The sequence below is a fragment of the Arachis hypogaea genome, chromosome 7, assembly GCF_003086295.3.
Source record: "Arachis hypogaea cultivar Tifrunner chromosome 7, arahy.Tifrunner.gnm2.J5K5, whole genome shotgun sequence".
In the NCBI taxonomy this organism is placed as follows: Eukaryota; Viridiplantae; Streptophyta; class Magnoliopsida; order Fabales; family Fabaceae; genus Arachis; species Arachis hypogaea.
This window is the reverse complement of record NC_092042.1, coordinates 22,524,664-22,536,566: the sequence shown is the minus strand read 5'-3', so window position 1 is coordinate 22,536,566 and position 11,903 is coordinate 22,524,664.

Sequence of the window (11,903 nt, the reverse complement as noted above, 5' to 3'; positions counted from 1 at the left end):
CCTATCAAATAAAGGTGTAGACCCAATAGTATATGGGCTGAGGCCTAATAAAAAAATTACATTTGTCAGAAAAAACATTACCTCATTATTTTTTGTCTAAACAGGATTTTATTCTTTTATAAGAAATGTTAGGGCCAATATTTTTAATAAATTGAAATTAATTAGTGTTGGCTTCAATAAAAAACAAATCAAAGAGAAAATGTTTCATCTAATATTTTTCCTCTAAAATTATGCCCTTTTTTTTCCTTTTGGCCTCAATGTTTTTCTTTTGATGTCCTTTTAAAACTTAAATATTTAGTTTTAGTTACTTGGTTACTATCATTAATAAAAGCTAACGTAAATACATAATAAATTATATTTAGATTTTCTAAAGTTTGAATTTCATTTTAAAAAATAAAGTGTGATCTTCTATTTTTAAATAGTTTTTCTTTTATATTTATTCTTGGTCTCACCTATAAAATTAATAATAAGAGATCACACTTTATTCTTTAAAGTGAAATTTAAATTTTAGAAAATCCAAATCTTAATAGATTATATGTGGATAGTATGACAAATTAAATATAATTACTACGTTTGAATAATTTGGTAAAATAATTTAGTTCGTTAATCAAAACTGAAACCAAAACTAAAAAAATATACAAATTTTGTTAAGATTAAAATCTCTCTTCTTCTTTTATAGTACCATAATAGTATCTTCATCTTCGAACATCTAATAAAAGAGATTTGGCATGTAGATTACTTGTAGAGAGTGGAAAAACCCATTAAATGTGTTTAAACGACAATCACTAATGTATATATTCTAACCAACTGGTGGATTGATCATAGCTCCAACTGCACAATAAATTTTATGGAATTATATAGTTATTAAAGATACTTCGCACCGACCAAAACTTCAAAATGAAAAAAGAAACTTCACAAGAAAATACCTTTATTTAATATGAGGATCCGAATTCTTCCCTTATATTCAGGGCACTTCGTGACTGTCTATAATAATGATCCATTGACTTGAACTCTGCCATTAACAAATACATTATTATTTCTATTCATAATAGATTTTTTTTTTTTACTGAAAAATTAAAAAAAATCAGACAGAAAAAAAAAGTCCTAAAAGACTAAGAAGGTACATGATAGTTCTATTGGATACTCCTTTTAAATTTTTTTTAAGACACTGAAAATTTCACATACTGGCAATGAGATTTTATTGCCATCTTTGTCATTGTATTCACCATTTTATTTGTATCTCTTAAAGATCAAACGAAAATCAATATGTCACATTTAAGTCATGATGTCTCCGATTTTAAACACCAAAGGATCCTTACATCCAGTGTTATCATAAAACTTGAAAATCAGATTGAAAGCCTCCAGACAATCTATTTCACAAATCACATCTCTTTGTTCAAAGTTCAAGATAAAAGATAATCTCTCCAAATAACAAACAACTATTTTTGAAAAATATTCGTACTCTCAATTGTTCCCAAACAGTCACATTGTCAAATTTTTTTGCGGTCTTTACTAACACAGACAAAACCAATCCAATCATTAAAACCTGAATAACTAGTATCATAATTAATCTTAAAAGTACCCATCGAAAGAAAAATCTAAGAGCAACTAATTAATTGTAGAAGAAATAAATACTCTTTATAATTCAAAAATATTCTGAAACTCCTTCTCCAAGGCTAAAGGCAAATTAGCCACTTTAATGAGAGACCAAGGTTCATGCTGATTAAAAATCTCATTATTTCTATCTTTCCAAATCTACCAAAGACCATAAAAGAATCTAAAAGGGTGCTTTTTGCTATGAAACAAGAACCAATTCTTCAACTCCAAAAGATAACAGAAAATTTCCAAAATCTACCAAACATGTTGAGCTTTCGGACAATCCCGAATACAATAAAAAATAATTTTTTTTTGGCAAGTCAAGCAATTGGGGCAACTATCTAAAGGTGACAGAACTCTCCTGAAACGAAAAATAGCAGTGGGCAGTATCTCTCGCAAATAAAGCCAAGCCAAGAATTTTATCTTTTTCAGAATAAACTGACGCCAAAACTAAAATCAATTTCCTCTCTCCTCCCAGCCAAATATCCTCTTGTAGAGCAATAAGTATCTATTGCGAACATCATAAACCTTAGTTGCTCCTCCGGTCCAAGTCCAGCCTACTATTAAACCCGCTTGAATATCCTGATTGTAGGAGAGATGTTATCATGCAAAAATTGGTCAATAGGAGAATAGACATTCTGAAGGTGTAACTCTCCAGCCGACCAAAGATCCAAAATCTAGAGATCCGAATCAGAAATGTGAACGTAATCCATCTCATTACAAGGCGACCCCTCTTTCCACCATTTAGAGAACCAAAAATTATGATCCAAATCTCTAATGCACCAATCAAAATCATCATTCAAAATATCCCAAGTTTTACACAGACTCCTCCAAATATAAGATCCGTTATCCCTAGAATGGCTGAAATCGTCACCCAAAGAAAATCGATATTTATCAACCAACAGCTGGACCCAAAGTTTGTGAGGATGATGAAAGAATTGTCAAACTAGCTTTTCAAGAAGAGCCACACTAGCACAAAACATATCTCTAATTCTCAGACTACCAAATTTCTTAAGGGTGACCAACACCGTCCAACTGACAAGATTTAGCTCCCTACCATTAGCTTGACCTTTTTAGAGAAAATTCCTTATCATAGATGCTATAGAATTTGTTATCCATTTGAAAAAGAGAAAGACTTGCATGCGGTAAATAGGGATAGCAGCTACTACTGAATTGATCAAACAGAGCCTTTTTGCCTTGTTGAGTTATTGCCCTTTCCAACTAGTTAGCATTCCCTGGATCTTATCCAAAATCTCATTAAAAGATGCTCCAGTTACCTAGAATGATTAACAGTAATCCTGATGTATTTGTCCATATTCTAGACAAATCTAATAGAGGACACCACAATAAAGATTTCTTTCTTTGTCGTGAAAACATTTGTGGAAGCACAACATTTTAGACTTCTCCACATTAATCTTCGTTCCGGAAGCTTTACAGAAACTCTCCAATGCTACCATCACATGATGAACTTGCAATTTTTCTGCCTTACAGAAGAGAAGCAAATCATTGGCGAACGTTAGATAGAAAATCCTTGGACTCCTCTAGAAATAGCAACCGGCTTCTACCGCCCCCTATCAACTTGATGGTTAATCATGCAGGACAATCTCTCCATACACAACACGAAAAGATATGATGACATAAGATTTTTTTTGCCGAAGACTCCGAATAAGAGTAAAACTATCCAATCTATCACCATTCCAAAAAATAAACAATAAGGATGAAGTGACATAGCTCATAATCAGGTTGACTGTAGGAATAGAAAAATCGAATTTCATGGTTTAAAAACCTCCAATCAACTTTGTCATAAGCTTTCTACAAATCGATCTTAAACGTTAGAATTCCTTTCTTCGACTTAGTCTTTTTCATGAAATGAAGAACCTCTTGCGCTATAATCATGTTGTCCAGTGTTCCTCTTCCTGAAATAAACCCTCTTAGGACCAACAATATAAAGACTTTAGTAATGATATTATAGACTACATTATATAGATTTATTGATTTAATAATGATATTATAGACTACATTATATAGATTTATTAATTTAAATTCTTTCATCGATACTGGTGAATTTATCTTGAGAAGTAGAATCAGAAGAGTCTCTATTATTTTTGAATCAATGGCACTCCTAAAAATATAAAATAATTCTAATTCTAAGATATATAAATTAATTTAATACTTACAAAAATTGAACTAATCCAAAAATATATCAAAAGATAGTGATAAAGTAAGTAAATAATATGCCCATAATCTTTGATCAATGTTTCTTTATTATTTGTGAATTCAACAAAAGTAATTCAAATAATTTTTTAAAAGATAAATAAATAAATAAAACTTTACACCTATTCTCATTTTAGAAGACTTTATTTTGTTGAGCATACTCAGATTCATAATGATAATAGATGACATATATATGAGCATGAGTACAAATCCAGGAGCTGATGAAATGAATCTATTTTGCCTACAAGAGAAGCTTCAGCTAGATACTCCATATATATAGAGTAGGGCTATTTATAACTTGATGGCATGCAGCTGATTTGTGCTTTCTATCTATTTCCCCAATAAGATGTCAACAGCTATGCCAAGAGTAACATGTGAAGCCAAATCTATAGTCCAGGCCTATAAATTCTACCTATAACAAAAGTCGAAACTTGAAGGTGAAATATCCCCTTCATTCCAAATTCCTAATCAAAATATTAGGTGTATACTTGAGTGCTTTTTAATTTTTATATTACAGTAACAGCGATATTTTCCACCATTATTAGAGTTTTGTGTGTTATTCGTGAAAATAAAAGTAATATAAAAAAAGAAAAAAACAGATCTTTAATTTTTTTTTACTACAAATTAGCGGATTAACATTACGAATAAATCAAACTCTCAAATTTATATATAGCAAAAATACACGTGCGATAATCGGATAATTAGATTTGAGTTAATGAAAATCGGACGAACATGATAACTTCTTAAATCTGAGCTTCAGATCATGACTAATCTGACGAACTAAATTGAATCAGAAAAAAAAAATAAACGATAAAGAAGTGTTCTACAAATTTAAGCCTCAAATTTGTGCCATTGTATAGATGTCACGCATGCAGGCTCCTCTCTTTTTTCTCTTTTTCGTTAATCTTTTTCATTCTCATTATCTTCACTCAGGATAATACACTCTGAACAACTTTTAATCTTTTCTAGATGTGAAATCAAACTTTGTATTTAACCAAAATCACAATGTTTATAAATAAAAAATTAAAGAAGTTGATCGTCTTGAACGTCACTTTGTTAACTATTTTAATGAACTTAATTATGTAAGTATTTTTTTATTTTCTTAGAATAAATATTAAAATAATAATATTGTAGATTCAGTATTATTTATAGTAATTAAATGATAATATTAAAATATATTGTGTGAAGATAAATATTAGTCATATATATATATATATATATATAGTTAATTTATGTTAATAATAATAATATGTGGGTGAATAAAATTTAGACTTATATTCGTTATGATTTGATGAATTTAATTGGATTTATTTTATGGGTTTATTAATTGTATATATTAGAGTATGATGGCAATTAGAATTTAATTTGTTAGTTAATTTGACTGATGATACTTTATATTGGAATATTTGTTGGTTTTTGTTTAGGGTCAGTGCCATAACAATTTAATTGAGTAATATTAATAATTAAATTAATATAGTTTAATTTAGAATTTATGGATAATTTGATTAATTATTTTAAATTATATGAGAATATAAATTAGAATTATTAGTTTAATTTATTAATTATACTTGTATGTATATGTGTAGGGTAAACCTATTTATTAAGTATATATATTAGTATGTGTTATTAGAAATAAGATCTATATGATTTGCATGAAAATTGTTGATAATAAAATTAGTTATAATGATAATTAAGTTAAAATTAATTTAGTTACAAATCGATTGTTAAGTCTGTTTTGCGGATCACTTGGTTTTATCATGTATCTTATATTGAAGTAATTCAAAATCAGTCAATTTTAGTAATAACTTTAGTAGAAAGATATTATCCAACTAATCATATTTTTTATTTTCTAATCGGTGAATATGCTGTTATTTTAAAAAATATGGTTCTAATCTTAGATCTCCTGATAGATGATTTTTCTATGCTAATATATATTATCTGATTCCCGTAATTAAAATTCTTTTTAGTTCACAAATTTGAGTCACCAATTTAGACTTTCTGAATTTTATAATTTTATTTTTTATAAAACTAACACACTGAAAGAGCCTAGCAGCGGAAACGACAACAATGTCCAACACAAGAACAATATGGCAGCAACTATAACAAGCAAATATAGCAAGTAAAGCAATAACAAGAACACACCAAGATTTTAACGTGGAAAACCCCCTCAATGTGAGAGGTAAAAACCACGGGTCGTCCAGACCAATGAAATAGCTCCACTATAATCAAATGAGATACAAGAGAGTCTCAAATAAAGCACAAAAACGTGCATATAACCAGCCAAAACATCAATGCACCAAAGCTCACAAATAATAGGCAAGAAGATGAAATATACCCAAAAAACAGAGCTGATGTCGAAGCCAATTTCTCCCTCTGCAGACCTCCAATAAAAATCTTCACCGCTCAGAATGAAGAACAAAATGTGAAAAATCTACAGTTCAAATTTCACGTCGATCCAACGGTGAAAGAATGAGAAACTGCCATTCCAAAATTTCTGCTCTATGTAAACACGGGAAACCTAATTTCTCTCTTGCGAAACCAATTTCTCCTACTGCAAACCTCCGATCAAAATGAAGAACAAGATGATAGGAATATGCATTTTAAATTTCAAGCCGATCCAACGGTGAACAACTGAGAAACTGCCATTTGAAATTTGCTGCTTTGGACAAAAACGAAAATTCTATTTTTCCCTTTCTTTCTCTCTTTTGTGGCTACTCTCTATCACTCTCAATAACCCTCAAAAACTGAATTAGGGTTGTGACACTAGGGTGCAAGAATACACCCCAACATGTTGGGCTTGGGCCTCACAAAGGAGAGAAAAAAACCCAACACACACCATATTGCTTAACATAAAAAAACCTACATAAATCGAAGGCTCTAATTGGTGCATTCTGAATTTAAATTTACTAGCCACATATCGGACCTCAATTTTTTATCAAATTTTATTTCAGTCAATTCTGAACCTCTGATTTATAATTTATAATTAAAAAATGATAAAAAATACACCACTATTCTATAACTCTGCATAATACATGCTGAGTCTCCATTGCTAAAAAAATGAACACTAGACAATAAAATCAATTATTAAAATTAAATATTATATTTTTATATATATAATTTAATTTATTTTTAATTATATTTTTTATTTTGATATATATATTTTACACAGATAAATAATACTCTATAACTCTGCATAATACATGCTAAGTCTCCGTTACTAAAAAAATGAATACTATACTTGACAATAAAATCAATTATTAAAGTTAAATATTATATTTTTATATATATAATTTAATTTATTTTTAATTATATTTTTTATTTTGATATATATTTTACACAAATAAATAATTTTAGTTTATAATTAATATGGTTATTTGTGGCAAAATTTTTAAATATCGAAATAATTTTTGTATTTTAAAAAATATTTAATGATTTTTCTATTCTACACACATGTAGAAAAATATAACATAAACATAATTTAACAATGTTGAATTGTTGTTTATTATATTTTTTAATTTTTAAAAATACAAAATATTAATGTCATTTTATCGTTTATCGTTTTTAAGTTTCAAAAAATATAAAGCAGGAATGCCGTTTTATCATTTATCATTTTTTAAATTAAAAAAAAAATCAAAACAGCAATATCATATTCTGTTCTCCCACAATTCTGTATAACATATATATTCGGTCATATTTAGAGATTACACTCCTTTAGAACTAATACATAAAAAAATACGTTCGTTATTTGGCGTTTGCTAATAATCCCACAGTAACCGCATTGGAAAGAAAAACAAAAACAGAAAAAAAAATTATTGTTGATTGAAAAATATTTTCGATTTAAATAAGGTGAATTAAAGAAGTAAAATTTAGTTTCTCGAGAAGATATGCGTTGAGTATAAGGTTGGAGGTATTTAGTACTGATTAGATTTCAATTGTGTGGTTGATCGAGTAAGCCAAATCGAATGGAAGTTTCGATTCGAAGAATTGGGTAAGGTCTTCGAGAAAGCTTATCAAATAGTTGTGGAAGCGGAAAAGTTTGTGACTTTTATCACACGAAAAAAATATTGGAAATATCTACAATTACGCAATGGGAACAATTATCAAGAGTGATTGTATTTCAAATCTGTAATTCCTCATTTAATTGTAATTAATTGTAATTAAATTAACCATTATGTAAGATAATCTATAAATACTGTGAAGTGTTAGGGAATAGGGGTTGGAACTTTTACTCAGAAAAAAACACTCTAAGCATTCTCACATTCCAGTGAATCCTTGAGTTTGCGATCGAGTTACACTTTCTATAGGATTCCTTCCACTTTCTTCTTTCAGTTTAGTCTTTCTGTAAATTTAACTTTTCACTTAATTTTATTCACGAAGTGTTCTTTATGTTCTTCATCCAATTTCTTTCTGTGTTTTTATTCCTTTTGCTACAGTTCTTTAATTTAATTGAAGGCATTGTTATTGTTTTTTCTTTTAATCTTCATGCAAACCTGTCTGTTTATTATTTATTTAATTTTCAAAACTTTAATTTTCAAACTGCATTATATCATTTTACAAATTTATTTTATTTTTTATTGTCAAAATTTGTCTAATCGAAAACGCTTTGATGCACTTCTAGAAAACTGGTACTCGCACAGAGGAGTAGGTTTCGCTCCCAGACCACTAGATATCGAACCACCATTGATTTGCTAAAAATCGATAAAACAAATTGGAACGCCTAGTGGGACCGTTTTAAATCGAAGTGTGTCAAAACAAATATTTTTTCAGTAATTTCTTAGTGTATGTGATTGCGAAGTGGAAAGATCATTCACATGGCTGATGAAGTATCAAATGTGAATGGTGGTTCATCCACTGGTAATAGCATACCAGTATCCATGCCACAAACCGATGTATCTTCACATTCTGAGAGTGCAATTGGAACTGAAAGTATAGCCGTAACGACTATTCAAACTGGAAATATTGGACGCAATACTCGTCCGCGTGTTCCTGTACCACCATATCAACCTCCATTAACCGTTGGGTGGCCCGCTTATGGTCTTCCTGCTGGTTATACCCCACCGGTGGGTGGATTTATGCCGCCTATCCGCTTTGAGAATACAAATGGAGTGAATAATATGCAAAATCCACAACAACACTCTGAATATTCTCGTGAGTATCATGTGGGCTCCACTTCGAATGCTACCAATTCAATGACAGTATATCGACAGCAAGTGGAGGAAAGTCACCATAACTTGGTCAATTTATTGACCCAATAAATGACTACAATTCTGAATCCCATGATGGCTGATCATGAATCGAGATTCGAGCGTCTGGCAGACAAGTTGAAAGGATTGCTCCAATCGTCGATTATGATGAAGGCGAGAGGTATAATGCTCGAGGAAATAATAAGGGGATGGAAAATATTTTTCAAAACGAAAATCATATTCCAAATTGAGAAAATCCTCGCATAGTTCTTCGACATGAAAATGCTGATGATGTTTTAAATGGATTGCGTGGTGATCGCTATCAAGTTACTAGAATTGTAGAGGAGGTTTTGAATCGGGTTGGATTGAATGTTGGTTTTATGAATCAACCACATTTTGTATGTGCTTTCCCCCAAGTAGTTCAAATGGCTGAAGTTTCAAGAGGGGTGAAAAATCCAAAAATAACCACACAATTTGCTGGAGAAGTTGGAGAGTCAACTACTGAGCATGTTGCTCATTATTTGGTCGAGATTGGAAATATAGCTAATGATGAAAATTTAAAAATGAAATTTTTTCCTTCGTCATTGACGAAGAATGCATTTACTTGGTTTTTGAATCTTAGACCAAATTCGATTACAACATGGAATCAGTTAGAAACTGCTTTTCACGCTCAGTTTTTATCGAGGAGAAATGAACGTAGCAGTTACTAACTTAGTGGCTTTGAAACGTGAGGATGGTGAGACCATCGATAACTATTTAATACGTTTTAAAAATGCTAGAAGTCGATGCTATGTTACATTACCTGAAAGTGAGATAGTGAAAATAGCAACCATGGGGTTATGATTCTATATGCGCAGAAAATTGCTTAATGTGCACATTCCTTGTAACGTCCCATCCAGCAAAATACCTTGCTTAACTCAGGGTATTTCTATTAAAAAGAACATTACGTAATCTTTTCTAGTATTAACTACATAATTATCGAACCTTTGTATCGAGTTTGCGTTTCAGTTTTAAGAAAATGCCAAAAAAATTTGTTTTTATTCATTAAAGTCATAATTCAAATATAATGCTATAAAAATTACTTTTAAAACGCATAAGATTTTATCTATCAATCTATTAACGAGCCCAAATAATTACTTCTAATTTAAATTATAAAATAAACATATTAATCACATTTTATAAAATACAGTTAAATTCGAAATATCAATTATCTAAATTAAATTAGAACCTTTCATTATTTTTTCATCGTAACTTTAATTTCAATTTATATAAAATAACCAATAAAAATAAAAGTTGTACATAAATATTAATTGACTTAAAATTAAAGTATTTATAAAAATTAATTTAATCATTCCTAATAAATTAATCTCTAAGAGCTCAAATTAATAAAATAAACCATAATTCATTCATAATAGAAATTATTTAAATTAAATTATATAATACTTCCATTACTAAATCTTAATTTCAAATTATATGAAATAACAATTATAAAATTACACAAGAATATTAATTAACATAACTCCAAATATTAATAAATCTAATTTAATTACTCTTAATTGATTAATTTATAAAATAAGAGCTCAAATTAATAAAATAAGTTATAAATTTTTCATAATAAAAGTTACTTAAATTAGATTGTACAATTCTTTCTTATTTTTTGATTACTAAAATTATACAAAATATTTCATTATAATAAGATTATGTAAGAATATTAATTGGTTCAAAATAAATTTATCTCTGTATCTATTTAATTATTTCTAATAAAATAATTTCTAAGATTATAAAGTGTAGACTTAATAAGATAAAACCACAATTTATTTATATTTAGATTTTCAAAAATGCGGGATGTTATATTCCTGATCTGGCTCATTTGGCTGAAAAGGTTTGGCAGACTGAGCTTATGAAAAAGGAGAAAGAGAAACATAGGAATGAACAGAGATCGAAGAGTAAACCGTTTACTCGAAAAGAAAAGGTTGCCTATGTAACCATGGAATCCTCAAAAGAGGAAATCGATTTCGAAACAGAAGTCGATTTAGCTGAACTTAAGAAAGGTCCTCCATATATTTGTTCTTTATTGAAAAAACTTCCTAGTAGTGAGAAGTCGAATGATTCAAAACTTAAAAGTGGAAAGAAATATATTTTTGATATCTCAAAATCTGATCAAATCTTTGATGTGTTGCTTAAAGATAAACAATTAGTTTTGCCTCAGGGTAGAACTTTGCTTTCCATAAAAGATTTAAAAGGAAAGCCTTACTGCAAGTTTCATCAAGCAACAAGTCATTCGACTAACAGTTGTGTCCGTTTCAGGGACTTGATTCAAGAGGCAATCATGGAAGGACGTTAGAAATTTGATGATGGCAAAAAGGAGATGAAGGTCGATGTAGATCCCTTCGAAACTGATGCCAGTTATGTGGAACCCTACTTTGGAGTGAATATGGTGGGGAAGTCTTATGATTTCGATGTGGCTCTTGATGATTTCGAGACACAAGTGAGATCTGTGTACCCTAGAACAGGAGACGGTTTGTTGGACTTCTTGATTCAGCAAAAGATCAAAGACCGGGACGTATCTCTGTGTCCACGGTGTAATGCTGTTTTTGATGCTAAAGCAGCAGCAATCTTCGAAAAGGAGAGAATGAAGAAAGAATTAGCCCATAGAGAGGAACAAGCACGTCAAAGACAACTAGTTCGACGTGTGGAGGGCTCAAGTTCCAAAATCCCTCAACGTGATGTGACTACACCTTTAAGCCGATCTCAGGCTATAGGCGTTCAATGGATTAGAAACTGTCAAAAATTCCAAAGGCGTGATCACCTGTATCGACGCAATCCTCAATGGGAGCATCGAGCACCATTTTGAAATTAATATGCCTTCTATAGAGGACGAGCCAGGGGATATCCTAGAGGGAGAGGAGG